This window comes from Drosophila grimshawi, unplaced genomic scaffold (assembly GCF_018153295.1).
Source record: "Drosophila grimshawi isolate 15287-2541.00 unplaced genomic scaffold, ASM1815329v1 contig_44, whole genome shotgun sequence".
NCBI lineage: Eukaryota > Metazoa > Arthropoda > Insecta > Diptera > Drosophilidae > Drosophila > Drosophila grimshawi.
This window is the reverse complement of record NW_025063240.1, coordinates 15,969,029-15,988,359: the sequence shown is the minus strand read 5'-3', so window position 1 is coordinate 15,988,359 and position 19,331 is coordinate 15,969,029.

The window sequence follows — 19,331 nt, the reverse complement described above, 5'->3', positions numbered from 1 at the left end:
TAGCCCAGAGTTCAATCCATGCCGTCAAAGGGGGTCGGCAATTTCTTATATACATTTATGAATTATCCAAATGGTTTTTGATTACTACTTTCTTGTCAATTACCATAATATGTATTGAGCTTAGCTAGCGCTTATACGCACTACTGTTTAATAATTTGTTTGTGGCTACTTGTTATAATTATTTAAGTAGGCAGATGATGAGGGTGTATTGTTGTATGTTGTTTACACCCCCCAGTTCTGTTGTTGTGTTTGTTCGTATATGTGTAGCAGCAGAGGGTGGTTGTTGTATTAGTGGTGGGTGACCACTAATTATTTAAAGTTGAACGGATGTCTGACGAGGGGGGTTTGATCTTAATAATACGATAAATCGGAACTAATTGTATTGTGTCTGAAATATTTGTATTATTTTAGTTTGCTGCTTTGGAAAGCATGTACATGCACCAGTAATAAAGGTTGAGGTTGCTGCATTAGATAACTTTCTCTCATGCGAATAATGGTTGCATACTTTTAGAGGCGAAATTTCATTCCCTGGGCGTGGGCGGGTTAAAATTACAAAATCCTTATATACTCGGAAACTAGGAAATAGTATTCGTAGATAGTTTATGTTATGCTAAACATTTGCATTCATCATTCTTTGCACCCATAAAAATCAAGAGGAGACAAAGGCACCCTAGCAGAATCTGACCTGTCCTGTAAAATAACAAAAGTTAAAAAAACGTTCCAGATAAGTTCAATCCACTGTTCATCATTTTTTCTATTTTCTAATATATCCGATTGTTTATTGCTGAACTAAAATTTAAGTAACTTTGAGCTTATTCAATGGTTAATCAAAAGTTAATTACGAATCTAAAATCGATTTTTACATATCTAATTAACATATCTAATATATCACTTATCACTTAAATAAAGATATAGATAGTGCTATTTTCTTGTTTTTGCACGTTTTACTTCATGGTTGATTGATTTATATGCATTGAGGCTACTTATATATGTATAGATATCCTGTGGATTCTGAAACGATTGGCGTGCAAAAACTAGCGCTATTTGTTCTATTTAAATAATAATAACCAAAGGTGCTGAAACTTTGTTTGCCGAAATTCCATTGATTTGTGTTTTCGCCATAGGAATTGATTAGCGCCTCCCTATCTGTGTCCCTCCGCCCCACACATATAACGTCCAGTCAGCTGATGGGGCCCGCCCTCATCAATGCCCATCTAGTGTTTGCTGCTGGTGCTGCTGTTGCTGTTGCATATGGATTCGTTTATTCGCACTTGTAGCGAATTTACTACTTTGCGTCACAGAAATGCCAAAACTTCATAATTCAAAAGTACATATTGAATAATAGGTTTATAAAAACAAACAACGGGCGTATAGACGGACGGACAGATGGGCGGACGGACGGACGGACGGACGCAGAGATGCCTATACGTAAAATTTTATGAATCTGTTGAAATTTTCAACTGTCGTTCAGTGAGAGAGAGAGAGCGAGAGAGAGAGAGAGAGAGAGAGTGCGAGAGAGAGATGGAAAACCGCGTTTTTTCATTGTTTTAGTTGCTTATGTGAGATTGGTTGATTAAACATAATTCTCGAACATTTACATAACAATAATAATCAAATACATACATGTTTCAACAGATTGTTGTTTTTGCCCAGCGTCGATGAAATTCAAAATAAAAACATACAAAATCTCCACACGATGATGGGCGATGGGTCAGAGGTGAGCGTTGAGCCATCACTTCAACACCTGTGCCACATAAGTGTAAAAATAAGTGTTAAAATCATCCACGTTGGATCTCGATTTAAGTTTTTATTTCCAGATAATTTTAAATTCAGCTAAACTACAAACGGCCGAGTTACCTTTTAACTTATTGATAGCCACGCATCAGGCAGACATTGATTTAAATTTAATTGGGCTGAAGGGGAGGAAATTAATTTTGCAATTTGTCTATTTGCTCAGTTTATCAGTTTGGACTAGTTTGCTATTCGCGCGTAGGCGGCTTTAAAAAAACAAGGCGCAATTCATGCTAAAGTCTGCATACAAGCATACATTCAATTGAATAAATAAGCAGGCTGACGAAAAACAATAAAGTTGCCAAGTCAATCAAACAGTGCCCTCCTTTTTCCCCCTTCTATCAGCACCTTGCACTTGGAATAAAAAAAACAATCGACCACCCGCAGCTACATAATCAACACACGAGGTATGGAGCTGAACATATTGAAAAGGATCCACGTCACGATTAGATCAACAATCAATTGATGATGCAGTCAGCCAAATTTAAATGACGACTGCCTCACGTGACGTCACAGCCAGAGCATCATCAGTGCTGGAGGAGGAAGTGAGTGCTGCCCTCTGTGGTTTTCCAATTATTTGCATCTCGAAATTTTCGCAACACTATATTGAGCATAAGTGTCTATTTTTGGGCGATTGCACGAGCTGATTTCCCACCGGCGGGGCCAAGGTAAACAAACAAAACACGCGCCGCACTCTCTTACTCAACTGATCTGAACTCAACTAAACAATCCACTAAATGAAAGAATAACAAGCACAGTTCACTTAATAATATGCTATTGTTGTTACTATGACGAAGATCCTACGATTGTCTAGAAAGTTTACGCACACAGTTATGTTTATATGTACCCCACCCACTCGGGGATCCCTCTTCCTGCTTTTCAGATGGGTATTCCCATACCTGTTTCCGTTTCTGTCGATATTAATCAATATTTGATATTTGCTAATTGATGTGCAATTAGTCGTTGGAAGTGAATAAGCTGGTGAGTATAGATTTCTGCCTAACTTCCTAATTTCCTAGAAACCAACATTTGACTGGAAAGCAATGCTGAATTAATGATTATAATGAAAGCTATTTGTATTTTCCCTTTTTAACAATAAAACAAATGCGTCAGCAAATTCAGATGAAACTAAACTATGATATATATACATATAGTTTAATATATTTTTCTAGGTAAATAGTACTTGAACTGTTGTGAGACAGATTCTAAATTCAATACATATTATAATGATGAATAAACTTTCATATTTCTATTCTTGTTTTTAAGTTTGAACGAGATATACAAGATGATTCACTTTTAAAAATTGTCGAGTGCAAGCCTCTTTTGAAATTCCTTGGCCTGCATTTTACATTTCGCTTGCCTTCCCAAAACACTTTTGTGCAGCACGTGTCCTTGCATGCCACTCAAGGATCTACGCATATGTGCCACTTCCCTTGCCACAAAAATTCCTATTTCTGTTGTCTATTCAATTTGCAACCTCATGATGTGCGTGCAGTTGCCTCTAATCCGCGTTTTAGTCGCCAACGTTCGTCGCTTAATAGCCGCCGCATTATCCTGGCCAGACACACACACACACATACACAAGGTGGTGCGGAGGGCGACTAGATTTCAGACAGACCCCAGGCCAAAACTGTTGCTCTCTGTCGCGCCCTTTCCGTATTAGGAGGTGGAGGGCGAAGGGTGAGGAGTGTGCGTGTGTGTGTTCCCTTTTAACATGGCCATGACAGTGGTGGCCATGATGTGGCGGATTTTGTGTTTCCTGCTTGCTTTCTGCTTTGACAAACAAATTAATAAGAAAACGAGGGCTGGTCTGAGACATGAACCTCCCTACGCCACCCCGCCCCTATCCACCGTCCATCACCCCTGCCGTTGGCTGGCTATAATACGCGTAATTTTCCTTTGTGAGCAAATGGTTGGCAAGCTGATTCCCAGCTAGTGGCGGCAGCACGACCAGCAGTAAGTCCTAGAGCAGCAGCAGCACCAGCAGGATGAGGAGTCGAAGCTAACAGAGCACCCTAACTACCTAACCAAAGTCCGATGTGCGTTTGTCCTTGATGCCAATGCTCGACATAATGACTTTTGATTACAGCGCCATTAAGCGCCTGGCCAAAGGTTGTGGCTGCTCCTTGTACATCTGTTTGATTTTGCTTTGTATTTGTTATGGTGTGGCTACACTGCAAAAAACCGTATTTGAATCGTTGCCAAGCAATGTGAGGAGTGCATTTGAATTGATCTGAGCACTGTATACAAATATTTAACTAAAGCAGAGCTCTTCTCAAGCTCCTAACGAATCTCAGTAAAGGGATATTTGTGATGAACTAAACTAATGAAGATGAATTAAATGGAATTATCTTTTGTAAGACCTGTGAATCTTTTCTTAATAACTACTTCTCTACAGTCTGGGCGTATTACTTGAGAGCAAATGGGAGAGAGTATATTGCTCTCTCAGCACATTTGATCGATCTCGAGTATACTTTCTGCGTAATCATTTCATTTTATGAAGACATTTGCTTTTCTTTCTGTGTAGCATTTCTCCTGCTCTGCTCAGGATTTGCTCTGCATGATGTCGCCGGCTCGTAAATATTACCCACTGTGCATGGGATAAGCCGCATTAGACGCAATCCAATTCAATCCATTCAAAATGGCAAATTGCTGGCTCACACACACGCATACGCACATACACACACACAGCAAGCAAATGAATTAATGCGAATAAAGCGTATACTTCAATTACCGTAATGTTACGCCCTCCCGCCGTAAATGTTGTACCCTCCTCTTCCTCGCCCTCTCAGTTCTCCTCCCTTTTGCGTTTAACTGAATTGCGTTTTAAGTGTCCTTTTGGCATTCAGCAAGGATTACTTTCCGTTTGCTTCCTTCACAAATTGCTTATTGACATTTTGTGGCGCATTCTCTTGCATCAATTGATTGCCCTGTCAGATGGGCCGGAACGGAGCAGTCAAGCAACCAAGAAAGAACGTAGAAGCGAGTCAGAAGCCAGTTGCTGGGTCTATAAATTGAGTCAAGTTTTTTAATAAACTGCCCACGTTGCGCATACGCCGTGTGCGCCATCAATTTGGCGGCTTGCCGACTGACGGATTGGGTGACTGAATGGGGCAAGCACAAGTCGCCTGTCCATCCACATTCACAAACACATCAACATGAAGAACAACATCAACATCAATTTCAAAGTGCACTCGCCACGTTGCACACAGGTCGCGACCACTTGGCACACTTACACAGTGCTGGCTACAGGGGTTGGTTGGGGGGGATGAGCGGGTTAGGGGTAAAGGCTTTTACATTTACGGGTGACTTTTTCCCTCGTATAATTCCACACGGGTTTCGTTTACCAAAGTGCAACTGATAATGCGCATGTAATCTTTACAAAAGTTTTTCCTTTTCGTGTTTTCGTGTTTTCTTGCTTTTTATTATATATATATATATATATATGTATTTTTTTTTAGGTGTTTCGTGTCTCTCTATCTATGCTATCTTTCCTACACCCCATACAGTTTTCAGGCGCCTCTTTGCAGCTTTGGTTTCATTTGCAAAGCTTTTCTTGTTTAATGCTATTGCCTGTTTTCTTGTTGTTGTTACTTGTTTTATGTGCATTTGCATTTTCCGTGTAACTGCGAGCATTTCTCTACAAAGTTTTTGCAGGTTTTTGCAAAAGTTTTGCGTTTGCTTCCCATCTTCAAGTTTTTGGTGTCAAAATCAATTTTAGTATGCTGCCAGCTCGAAAAGAGCAGAGAAATCTTGTTTACGATAAGTAGTTGGACACCTGACTGAAGAATGCTAATTACTGCCACTGAAATTAGCTGCCTAATGGAAGGCAGTTAGTTGGGAGATTATTCTTGAAGGGGGGGATGGTTGAGTGTTTCACAACTAATGTTCAACTAATTTGCATAAATCCTTCACTGCAAATATTGATTGGCATTTTTAGCTCAGACAACAAAATGTACAACAATTAATTAAAGTACGTCGTTCTACTTGTGAATGCTGAGTCCAGTTTGGCTTGGCTCCAAATGAATCCATTAATCTATTTAAATATGCGTAATCTATTCATTATAGCCAGGTATTTAGGGCATATATATTCTGTATTTTCTGTATGCCAACAAAACAGATTAAGGCCTGCCAAAGTAAAGAAATATTATTCTGTTGCAATAAATGACACACAAAGCAAAAAGGCAAAACTGCTGCAAGCAATCGACTCTGTTTTTGTTGACAGTTGTAAATTGAAATGATGCTGGTGCGAACATACAAATTAAAATTAATTAAAATATGCCAACTATTATATATGAAACGTATATTTTTTTGTCAAAAGTTAAGCTTATACAAAAAAACTATGTCAATGTATGCTGTATGCGACAATGTAAACAAAATGTTGCAGAAAAAACGCAGCTCCAGGTCGAATTTCAGAAACTGTGTAAAATATGCTGTATGAAAATGGATTACAATTATTTAAAGTGATTTAAAATCAGTTTAAGTCACGGAAATAAATCCGAAACCAAAATTTGATTGACAGTTGTAAAGTTTATCAGTTGAAAAAAACTGTTTTAATCCGTGGATTTTGCACGATTTCTAACTGACAAACATATCTATATACATATATATATAAATATATATATATATATCGTGTATGCATTAAATTCTCACAAATCCGCTTCAGTAATTTACCGCATTTGTCACATATTCAACATGCGTTCTTATGCCTTGCGGCATTTAATTAAATTTGTGCAGCGCATCATCAATCAATCAAGCAGTCAATCACTGTCAATACAATGACGCTCTGGGCACTCTAAATTTATTCGATTAACTTAATTAAAATACAATTTTTCATAATGGACTTAGACATTAATCGCACTAATGCCAGATTATTATTAACACCACCGCTATAAAAAGGCTGCATTTGATTGTAACTGAAAATCAAAATTATGATTCTGCTGCTGATGCTGCTGCTGTTGCTGCTGGCGTATTATGCCCCTGGCACACACATCGTGATGGAAGCCACCTGCCCACATTTGAAACCGAGTGCCACAAACAAAAACACAACTACAAAATCACACCTTGCGTCCTGTGTGTCTGCCCCTAGCCTTGCTTGGCTGCGCTGCTTGCGGCAAGAACCTCTTTGCCCTCAGGCTGGCGGCGGCTGCCATTTGTAGACAAGTTGGCAAACAATCTCCTTAGACACACACACACATACAGGACTCGCTATCAACTCAATCGGGTATCTATCTGTTTGTGAACAACTCAAATTACCATTTCGATTCAGTTTTTAATGAGATTTGCTGGTTCATCTGCCACAACAGGAGTGCAGGCAGGCAGTCAGGATGGCAGGCAGCCAGGATTGCATGCAGGCAGGATTGCAGGCAGGAGTTGGCACGAGTTATGTGCTTACAATATCATTTTACGCCTGTTAGCTTATCTCGCCACGGCAGCTGCGACTGCACTCTGCCGTCTTATCAAGCATTCTTCCCTCTCACTCTTTATCTCCATTTGTCTCTCTCTCTCTCATTCTCTCGCTTATCTCTTTAGTTGCAACTGTGAGTATGGAGTCGATTAAGTGCTCGCTTCATTGCTTTCAGTGCTGTCTGGCTGTCTCCCCCATACATGGGATATGAATGTCCTTTGCTTCTGTGTTCGACAGGTTAAACAGGAACAGCGTGTCCTTAATACCAAAGTTGTTGTTGTTCTTCTTCTTCTTCCACGTCGGGCCTGAAAATCAGTGAACCAATTAATGCCGCGCACCAATTCCGCTTGTATCGGCAGGATGTCGATGTCCAATGTCCATTGTCCAGGCTCGCTGTTGTGCTCTTGCTCCAATGTCTGCTCCTGCTTCTGTTGCCTGCTTCTGCTTCTCTTCCTGCTGCCTGCTCCTGCACGTGCCTGACCCATCAATGCTGCCAAACGATTTTTAAACACATTTATCCACGCAGCGATATACTCCTGCTTCATTTGGCCACAACAAGCAAGAACAACAACTGCAACAGCGACAACAACAACAGCCATAATAAGAGTGCACGTGGTGGCCTTAACACTGCTCCCGTTTCGCTCTCTGCCACTGCCTGCTGCTGCCACGTCTGCCACTTGTTCCGGTGTCGAGTTGCACACAGTGGCCTCAATATTCAAGGCCCCCTCCCCCACCTGTTTCCCTTTGCCCCAGATGCCCAAGTGTATGAATTGTGTTGAAAATATTGCTTTATTGATTTGTAAGTTGAAATTAAATTAAAACTCGTTCCCGTTCCTTAGCCCTTCCTACCCCTCCCCACACACTTGTGTTATCCTTGGCTTGGCTTGGTGGGATTTATGAGGTCAGCTCTGCGGCTGGCAGCTTGTTATTTGGCTGATAGCGAGCCGGCTCATATTTTGCGGTGCACTAATTAGAAATTTTGCGGCCAAAGAAAACTGTTTACCTGGCCAGGCTAGCAGGCAGACGGACAGAAAGACAGACAGACACTAACAGCAGCAGCAGCTGCAACAGTAGCTAAGCAGTGGTCACAAAAAGTGCAAAGCTTCGCAGTAAAATCTAATTACTTGCTGTGTGTGTGTCAGTGTGTTTGTTTGTGTGTGCTTGTGGACATATCTATGTGTTAACAGTCCGCTGGGCCAGTTAACAAAAATTGCAACTTGTTAAGTCAACAATTAAAAAGTGAATTTTAATGCTCAACTTTAGCTTCCATAGTAACAGATGATAACAGTCAGAGCCTTATATTTAAGATCAGTCCGTGTGCTTCATCTGATTAAGTTTAATATACCTAGTAAAGTATTATAAATTTGGGACTTTGTTTTTAGAAAAGTGCAAGTCGTTTTAGAATTTATTCGAAAGTTATGTTTGATTGACTTCAATCAAGTTGAGCACTTTGTGAGCGATGAAGAATATTTGAATTTTAAATACAAAATACATTTGATGAAGAAAATCGACAATCTTAAAACGAAATTATGTGTTTTTTTCCATTCCTTAATTTTTAAAATTTCTAAATCCATTTTCAATAAACTACAAATTGAAAATTGTAAATATTTTCACACATTTTCATTTCAATGCGTTTTTTTGAAGAAAATTCATTCATAGATTTTTTGGAAAATGCGTAAACAAACTAGCGAAAACATGTTTTCTATATAAATTGTTATTTTTTGTTTTTCTTTAAGGTTAAATGTACTTATCAAGTACATTCCCCACATGCTAAGAACTGAATGCCTGCCACTTGCCAGGACTGCCCTGCCACCGGCAAATAATTGATATAAAACAACGATCGTATTCCATCCAAGGCACTGGCATGCTGAACAATAAATCTTTGAACCCGAGCCCAAAGGCATTCCAAAGGCATTTAACCTCGCCATGGGCAAGGGAAGGGAAGGAGTGGGCAGGGGGAAGAGGTTGATCGCTAGCATTTGCTTGCTTGCCCTCATTGTTGTTGGCAGCGAGCGGCACTTCCGATTTGGCATCTTTGCATTCACATTTTTTTTTCGGGGCTGCTGCGCACGCGCCCCTCATACTGAGTGTGTCACAGAGAGAGATAGAGAAAGAGAGAGAGAGAGAAAGAGAGGGTGAGGAGTAGGGGAGGCGAGCAGAGCAGAGGAGAGGAGAGGTGTGGAGAGGGGAGCGAGCGGCTGTTTAATGTGGAAATGTGTACAAAAAAAGGAAAACATCTGTCCCGGCTATAGTCGGGATTGCTCCTCAATCAGTGCGCTTCCTGCCGGGGCAACATGTGTGCACACACATACACACACACACACACAAACACACAAGTTCCTTTTGTTGGTTGTATTTGCACAAAGGATGCGCGTGCTGCAGCAGCAGATGCCTTCTTCGCCTTCGTCTACTCTGAATATGCATGCACAGTCCTGCAAAGGACATGCGGAGAGCAAAGGGAATAAGTAGAAGGAGAAGCCACATTAAAATATATCAAATTTGCACGTGTATTTGATTCGTGTTCGAGTCCAATTGTCAGTGTGATGAAAAGTAAAAGGATAAAAGGGACAACTGTTCTGTTATGCGGTGACTGCCAATTAAGATGCGATGTGGAAACAGCTGTTTGGAAACTGTTTAGAAGCTGTTTAGGAGCTGCTCCTGCTCCCCGCCAGCCTGCCAGCCTGCCTGCCTGCCTGCCTGCCTGTCTGGGTGGGCATCATCGTTGTCAGCGAGGCTTTGTGGAACATTTAAGCTGCTTACAGTCAACGCTGTACTCAATCTATTTGTTAACACGCCCACTAACGAAGTGCTCGCAAACAGCTTGAAAAGTACGTGCCAAACGTGCTACATGCCACTCAGTGTTGCCACACGGTTTTGACGAGCACAACAGGGAAACTAGCTACAGGCGGAGTATTTCTGTATTATGAAAAAGGAAAATGAGGGAAATGATGCAACACTATATCCACATTTGTTAATTATTTTGATGATCATATATTCGCTTACAAATATTGTCCAATTTCAACATATTAGTTTAAGTATAAGCTAACTTTTTCATTTGTAAAAACTCAAATATTAATAAAAAGACGAGCCAAAATACAGGTTAACAGCTGATCAACGATTTTCCGCCCATTCACTAGCCAAAATTTGACAGGAAAAAGCGAATTCAGTCAGCACTGGTGTCGCTTACCAACATTGCTGAGCAGCAGCCATTAGGAAAAGAAACAAAACAACTTAAAGTTGGAGATGTGACAACAGCATGGCACAGCAGTGCCGGCCTAGCACAGACTTGTACTAGTTTACAAGTGCACATACATGATTTGGGTTGTTTCCTTTCACTCCCCTAATTTTTTTTATGGAGAATCAGCATAACCCAAACATGCGCACGCCTCACCTCGGCTCAACTCAACTATCAACTCTCAACTCAACTCTCGTCTCGACACTTAAACTTCAACTCGTTATCGCCTCGTATATCGCTTATTGCCTCGCCCCTCCGCCTCGCTCTTAGTCAACACTTTCCCTGCTGCTGCACTTGGAGTTCTTGTCCCGGATATGGCTGAGGATGATGCTGATACTGATGTTGACGAGCAGCGCTCTTTAGCGCTGCTAGCGTTGCTTCCTATCAGATTCCACCAGCTGCACAATGTCCTTTGCTTTAATGCGTTGCGTATTTCTTCCGGTCCTTGCACTGCTTTGTCTTTGTCTTGGTCTTTGTCCTTAGCTATTGGTCTCAGTTTCATCTGCTTCAATCCTCACCAGCCCCCTCCCCCCCTCCCTTATAAATTGCGCATCGCTTTTGGCACGAGCGCTGCTCCTGCCTTGCGTTCCCTCTCCTTTCCTATCCTCTCGGTCACAGGGGCATTCAGTCATTCACTCGTTATTCACTTGGCCCTGGCGCTGACATGCCCATTTAGTTGTCTGCCTTCATTATGGTTAAAGAGCTGCTTCAAGCATGCTTATATTTATTTCAGCTGACAAGCTGCAGGTATGAAACATAAATCTATGAAGCTATATATGAACGTGTTTAGGAAAGTATCTCTAAGATATAAAACAAACATCACTTTGGCAAAACTAAGTTAATTTTCAGTGTCGCGGACTCTGTCCTAATTAAATCCTCTTTATCATAATTTAATTATAGTCTGTGAAATACATAGTAAAATTATAAAATAAGGTCACCAAACAAAAAAAACTGTTTTGCATTTTCTCCTCACTTGTTTAGCTGTAATAAATTGTATTTTGTCCAGTTTTGTTTCGTTCTCACAGGTAATGCACTCCAAATGAGCACTTTAAAGTTATGTGCATAGGTATTTTCACGCACAAAAAAAAACGGGATAAATTACCCTGGTCAAGGGCAGAAATGCGACTGTGAAATGTACAGAAAAACCGCGACTTTCTCCACCGCCCACTTTCAGCCAGCTGCCATAGCCACAGAGCCGGATATCCTTTGGCCATTTAATTAAGCTAATGCATTAGTTTTTGCACACTTGCATGTCTTGCATTAGTCATTCATTCATTCATGCACTCACTCACTCATTTATTTGACCTATTCGGTGGCTCATTCATCGCACACTCGCCGCGAATTGTTTTGTTGTTTTGAATTCTTGCACAAAGAAAACCTCAAGCAATGTCTGCTGGATAAGAGGAGGGGTGAAGGGGTGGGGCTCAGCTGCAAATGGAGAGGGGCTGAGGGGCATTGCATTAATAGCGTATTCAGTTAAATACCGTCGCGGAAGCCCCACGATTCACGTTTGAATACTCAAACTACTCTCCAAACTGGACTTGGCAGCTGTCCCTGGCAACGATTCCCATTTATGGTGTGTGTGTGTGTGTGTGGAAGTGTGTGTTGCAATGGACAACTAATCCAATTGAATTAAAGTGGCACGCCAAACAAAAGTCGGGGGCTGTCTGCGCTGCAGGTGTTTTGTTCTGAACAATTTCGATATTTAAATACTTCAATTGCCCCTCTTTTTTTTGATTTACTTTATTTTTTTTTTGTCTTTGCCTTGAGTCGATTCAATTGAATTTAATCTAATTTTATTTGATTTCGCTTTTTTATCGTTTTCGCTTTTATTTCGCTGCGGAGCATCCGCATTAAAAAGTTTCGTCTACTCAAGCGGAAATCAAAAAGTTTTATTGAGTAAAAGACAAAACGGTGCAGGACATGGGCAGGGAACGTTGCACGGGTGCATGGGGGGAGGTGGGGTGGGGTGGAATCGACGAATTTCAAACTTGAAATGGAAAATATATTTTGTATTAAGAAAATAACATGAGATGTTTGCTGTAGGACAGAAGACACGGGCAACGGGCAACCTGCAATTGGCGATGCGTTTTATTGCCACGTCCTGCGGAACGAAGCGGAGCGGAGACTGTGGGTAGTAGAAGCAGCCAAAGTCAAGTCAATTGCAGCAGGAAGTATCTTGTCTATGCGCCCATTCAACACGCCATTCCTCCATCTGTCCAAGCAAGCAAGTGGAGCGAAGGGAAAATGAAAAACATTTCCGATTTCACACTCAAATTGGCTGCTCTAAAAGAGCCAAAGAGCCAAAGAGCCAAATTTTCCAATGTTTATTTACCAATTTGCAATTGAATTCATTCTACATATTTAAGCTCAGCAGATAAAAGAGAGGAGGAGGGCAGTGGATGGGCAGCACAATGCGTATACGGCCCGTTGAACGCACGTAAAGCTGATTAATTACATGCAATTTATAATGAGCAACGGTAAATGGCAGGTAATAAATTGCTCAGATACTCTGACACACACACACACACAGATACACACAGATACACAAACACATATGTAAATAGACATGCTTGCATTATGCAGGTCATGAATGAAAAGTGAAAAACGGAAAATGCTTTTTAGAACATCATCATCTGCAGCACTTCGCCTAAAGATTTGTTTATGCATTCATCAGAATTGTGTGTTTATTTATGGCGTTGATACAATTAGACTAAAGATTAGTTGGGATTAGTTTATGAAGAAGAAATTTTGACTAAAAATAGTAGATGTTTTTTGGGCGAATTTCTTGTAAATGGCAAAAATTTAAGGCAATCAGCTTGAATCGGGAATAATCAACAGATGTGAATAGGCTGACGTTGAATCAATCTAAAGGACAAACCCTGAACGAGATGGAAAACATCTTGGCAATGGATTAAGTTTTAAAGACAATCGATATGTAGTTCTGCGACTCCCGATAGAAATTGATAAGAAGACAGTCGAAGTGTTTGAATATAAAATTCTCATTCCTTATAATAAGGCTTGTTTGTATATCATCTGGAACTCAGTTTCACAGAGACAAACTGCACCCACTTTCAGACTCTGATTATGAATGCCACATGTTGGCAACAACTTGGCGTCCCTTGAGCTTGCTACTGAGTTGTCATAATCGAGGCGCCACATCGATCCCAAATAGTGCCACAATTATAGCACTTTCCATTTTCATAATACATCATTTAAATAGTGACTTTAAAAGTGGCCTTTGTTGCATCCCACATCAATTATGGACTTATGATTTATGATCTCAACACGTGAATACGCCCCGCAGATTGCATAATGCTAATGCTGAGCTCCCCCGGTTGCCACAACTGTAGCAACTGTGGCAATGATCTATGGCCGTGTTTTAAATGAAAACACAGCTAAAAGGTTGCCACGGGGTAGTTCCGCTTCCACTTTATGTTCCGGCTGCGTCGGCGCACTCTAATTTTTATTGGGGTCCTCTCGGTGCCTTGCCTCATAACTTGCCCCTCACTTGCCTCAGTTTATTTGGGTCTCGTGATCCCTGACACTCGGCTTGGCTTAATGTATGTAAATTTTTATGAATTGCCTGCCGCTTGCTTTTCCACGACTAGAATTCTGTTTTGTTTTGTTTTTTGTTATTTTGGTACGCGCCATTAGCATAAGTTGTTGTTGTTGTTCTTGTTTGTTATTTGTTGTTGCTTGTTGTTTCGGTTTTGTTGTTGCTTGTAGCTTGTTGCTCGACAAGTGTCTCTGTAGTTGAGTTCAATATAATATTATCATAACGTCGCTGCAGATTACGCTAAGTATTGGTTTTTTGAAATAAGTGAACTCTGTGTGTGCAGCTTGTCGGCAGTCTTTGAAGTGCTTACCGCTTGCTACTCGATTTGTGCTGCCTGCGATTTGTGTGGCAGGTGCACTGGGAAAATTAGTGGAAATCGAACGCAATTGGAAAATGCCAGGGAACAACTCGAATAAAATCGGCAAGTTTATGCGCCGTCCGCATTGGCTGATGGAATTTAAACAGAAGGTGCCAAATGAACGACAGCTACTTTCATAAGCCGCTTAGCTGCGATTGGCATGCCACACACACGATGTGGGGATGGGGGTGGTGGCAGGCGGGTGGGAATGTGGGAGTGAGGGTGGGGAGATAAGCCTAATGAATAACCAGCTGTCTGGTTTGTTCTGGTTACCAGCTAGGGACAAACAAAGACACAAACAAACAAAAAAGTGCAAGTGCTCGTTGAGAGAATGAATAACTGCGTGAGATACCCTGTAATCAACCCAGACTCGCACTCAAAACACACTTCAGGAAAAAGCGAAAAAGTTTTTCATACAACTTATCCTTTTATCCTTTTATTGTCCGACTAATAGTCGGAAAAATGTCAAAGCATATAAATGTATGCAAAAGTCCCAAAGTGAATTTAATAGAATTTTGACAATCGAGTGAGTTTGATAGCGATCTCAACTGAATAATGGCATTTCAAACTAAAGAGTCAAGCGGAACTCTGTATGCGATGTGATTCACTTTGCATAAACCCTAAAGTTATCTAAACTTATTTTAAAAGCAATAATGTTCAAGGGTTTTTCACATTCACATATTGTATTGTCAATTTGAATGGGATTCAAACTTCATTTTATGCATAAGCCCTAAAGTCAACAAAACTTATTATTTGTAAACTTATTTCTTCTATTAAATCGAGAACTTTCAAGCATTTTTGAAATTCACATCTTGTACCGGCAATTTAATTTCATTTTGCGAGCAAGACTATAACTATATTTTTCTTTTAATAATCACACAAACTTATATATGTATATATCTTTTTGTTTGTAGAAATTTACCAAGGGGTATAGGGTATATTAGCTTGTGTGGCACTCACTGACCGTAAGGGTCTTCCCTCATGCTGAATACTGACATTCCCACAAATTAATCAGACAGTGGCCCGGCAGAGTTGCCCGGTTGAGTTGCGGCTCATTAGCGCTGCCATGTTAACCATTAGGACAGCATTAGCAATAGCAATAGTTAACTCGAGCCTGAACCTGAATCCGAACCCGAACCCTAAAGTGAACCCTGCCTTATTAATGGTGTTGCGGTTGTGACTTAATGACCGCTGAATGCGCAACTTTCACAAGGACTTCCTCAACTGACTGCCTCTCTGTCTGTCCATCTGTCTGTCTCTCCGTCCGTCTGCCTGTCCCTCTGTTTGCCTGTTGAGTGTGTATGTGTGTACCTTCAGGTAGAGTTGAGCTGCCTGCTTGGGTTTTGTTTTTGGTTCTTGGTTCTTCCAATCACAGCACGGCAGAGGAGAAGCCACTCAAAACGGGTTTCGTAACTTGACCCACAGAGCGTTTTTGTTTGCTTTTGGTCAGCTATTGTTGCTGTAGATGCTGCAGATGCTTTTTTCGCCGCCATCTTGATCGATCTTGGCCATGCCACGCCTCCCAACCGAATGCCTCACGGCCATCTGCATTTACGCGTATTTTGATTCAATTAAACAGAAGCCAAAATAAACCAGCGAAGAAAGTGCTACAAGATAAAGTTGAGAGGGTGCAAGAGAAGGCATGGAGTGGGGGACTTGGCGGCATGCCGCTGTGTGGCAGCTTTATTTTGCTTGGAATTTGAATATGGAGACGCACACGAAATTTGCTGACATCTCAATATGTAAATCAACTGCACCAGTACAGTAAGCACTCCAAAGTGCGAACTGCTCGAATAGAATTTTAGATATTTAGAGAATATTTATTTGTATGATTTACACGATTAAATTACCCTATTTTCTATCTTATAAAATGCATCTACAAAGTTAAAAAATATTCGAAAAAAATAAGAATCATTAAAAGTTGATTTTTTTTCTTATAGATAAGTAGTAGTTGCCAAATTGGACTCGGCAGCTGCAGCTTTCCAAACTTTCGAATGCTTAACATATTTGTGTTAATTTCTCGCATTGACTGGGCCAAGGCTGCTGGCCACGTCAAACGCTTCGCTGCACTTGCCGCACACAACGTGCCCCCAGGTCGACACCTTGGACCGCCGACTGTTTGTCCGGCCAATAACTCAAGCTGATTGCTGATGTTCAGGTGCTGCTCGAGCAGCAGAACAACAAGAGACAGAGAAAGCGACGTCCCAAAATTCTGTGGCGCACTTGTGCTGCAAGGCTTAAATTCACATTTGGCAGCGGAACTAAAACCAAAGGACCAAGTATTTTCATACAATTAGGCTAAAGGGTTACTCATCAGAGGAGAACGCGGAAGGGGGGAGAGTGGGAGTGGCACTGAGCTCAACTCAAATATGAACTGCACTTGGAACGCAAAACTTGTCCGAAAACTTTGTCTGCTACCATTCTGTTGCAATTTGGTTAGATGTGGCAAGGAAAGGGGAGAGGGGAGGCGGGAAGAGTTTAGTTTGAATCTTATGCAAATATTTTTGAAAGGCTTTGACCAACTGTGAAATACAATTGTCTCTCTCTCGCTCTCGATGTGTGTGTGTGCGTGTGTGTTTATGTGCCTGGGCGATTGTGTGTCGCTTGCAAATTGACTCTGGGAGGCTTTGGCTTTGAAATATGAACTTTAATGGATTTCGTTTGTATTAGATTTGATGAACACAAGCCGCAAGCAGTCAGTCAGACAGAGAGGGAGAGAGAGGGGGAGGGAGTCCTAATTGAGTTTTATGCGAAAAGGGTATATATAAGTAAGGTGCCACTCTTTATACCCTTTTATGTTTATGTTTATAGATGTTCAAATTGAGTGCGATCACGAAATTCAATCAAACCAAAATATTGCTCTCGCCTTCTCTTCTACGCAACTTGTTTGCGCGCACGCTCTTCTACATGTGATGGACGCTCTCTTATACGCAACACGTTCGCGTTGCAAACAGCTGTTTGTATAAGAGCGCCAACGAACATGTTCGAACAGATGGGCAGCAGCAGCAGAGAGTGTTGATTTTTTTTTTTATTATTTTTTTTTTTACTTTGCTAATTTGTAGCCTGAAACTGTTGCAAGCTTCGTGCTTGGCATCCCACTGTGCCTTGCAGCAGATGCCTGGGCGTATCTTGCACTTACATTCGGCCAAAGGAGAAACGCATTGTTATGCGACAGGCGTCGTCGCATTCCCTGCGAACAAGCCAACCAGCCAGATAACCAGCAAGCGACGTTTGTGGCTTGTGCCGCGTCTTCGGCCTTTGAGCTGTTTCCTTGACCAACCACACACCCTCCCCACCTCCACCATTGTCTGTCTGTGAATTTCTCAATAAAATTACAACTACAACGAACACTTTCCGTTTTTCCTTGACGCTGCCTCAGTCGACGTCGCTGCTTTGTATGCCCCACGTGCGGCGCTCAGTTAAAAACGCAGGCAGCGAACTGAGCTGAATTGAGTTGAGTTCATTTGGAGTTGAAGTTGTAGTTGCAGGAATCGACTTGCATATTCGACTGCGGCAACACAATTTTTGCAGCTGTGTTATCCTGCGGCAGCAAGTTACACTATTCCCCTCTCTCTCTCTCTCGCTCTCTCTCTCTCTCTCTTTCTCGCTCTCTCTTATTTTCTGTCGCTCTGAGCGGAAGCAGACAGTGTTGTGGCAAGGGCATCATAATGATTATACAGTCATGACTCGCAAACAGAGACGATTTCTTTTTGAAGTTGTTTATTTAAAATACATTTTTAGTTCAATATATTTTAGTCTTTTCTACACAAAGGAATAAATACAGTATTAAATTACCATTATTATATATAAGATATATATTTATAATTAAATTGATGAAATTATATAGTAAATCAAATTAAATTAAAGTTTGTAAAATTTAGATTGTGTGCAAATTGTATTTATCGGGGGAACACTGTGGGTAAACTGTCCTGGACAATGCTGTGCCTGGCTCCTGCGCCCGGAAAGAAAAGGAAGCGTAATTTGAGTCAGGCGGCATGTGGCAGGGGCAGCAGCAGTAGCTCAGCCTAAGTCGACTTGTGGCAGGTGAGCGACGCACTTCTTGGCCAAGTTGCAAGCAGCACAGCAACCAAACCTGCAACCAGTTTTGCTGAAATCCTTGCGCAATTCCCGTTGGACGCTGCTGCTGTGTTATTGCTTTCCTGCAGGATATGCGGCTGTGTGGCACAGTTACTTTTTGTGCCGTCTGCTGGCCGTGTGGCACGAGCAACACAACAATAACAACAACAAAAAACAGAATAACAACAACCAGAAATGTATCTGGCAGCTTGTATCTCATTTCTCGTCTCCTGTATCTTGTATCTTTTATCTTTTATTTGTGGCAAACTTTTGCCGTTGCTTTTTGGCTGGCAGTTTGTTGTTGTGTTGCCAGTTTGTCGCACATCTGTTTTGATTTGCAAGCATCAGACTAATGCTGCCCCATGCAACCTCCCCTTACCCCGCAACCCTCTAATCCGTCTGTGTTGCCGGCACGTAATCACTTTTTATTGGTTTTCGCTTTTTTTATGTGCGATTTTGTGCGTCAAATCGCCTACACAACACCCTCCCCCTGCCCCACTCTCCCTTTCATCCCCCTCCCAATTCTTTGTGCTGTTTTTTTCTTTGGTTTTCATCTTGTTTTATATTGTATTATATTTTTTTTTGGTTTTTCGATTTCTTTTGCTGCGACGTCAATTAAAAAAGTAAGTGTACCAAAAACAAAAGCACAACGGAAAAATTTGATAATTGCCTTTGACTGACTGCGTACTTTTATGAGCAACTGTTTACGGATGCATTGTGAGTGAATATAACGCAAAATCTCTCAGCAAATGGAAAGCTAATGACACCTTGATGGACCGAATTCATTAACAGCTGCTTTCCTTATAAATAAGCAGAGGTTTAATATTCAATTTATTATTAAACATAATAAATAATAGCATGAATGTGGGAAAAACTAGAGAGGAGTCAGTGAAAAGGGCATTTT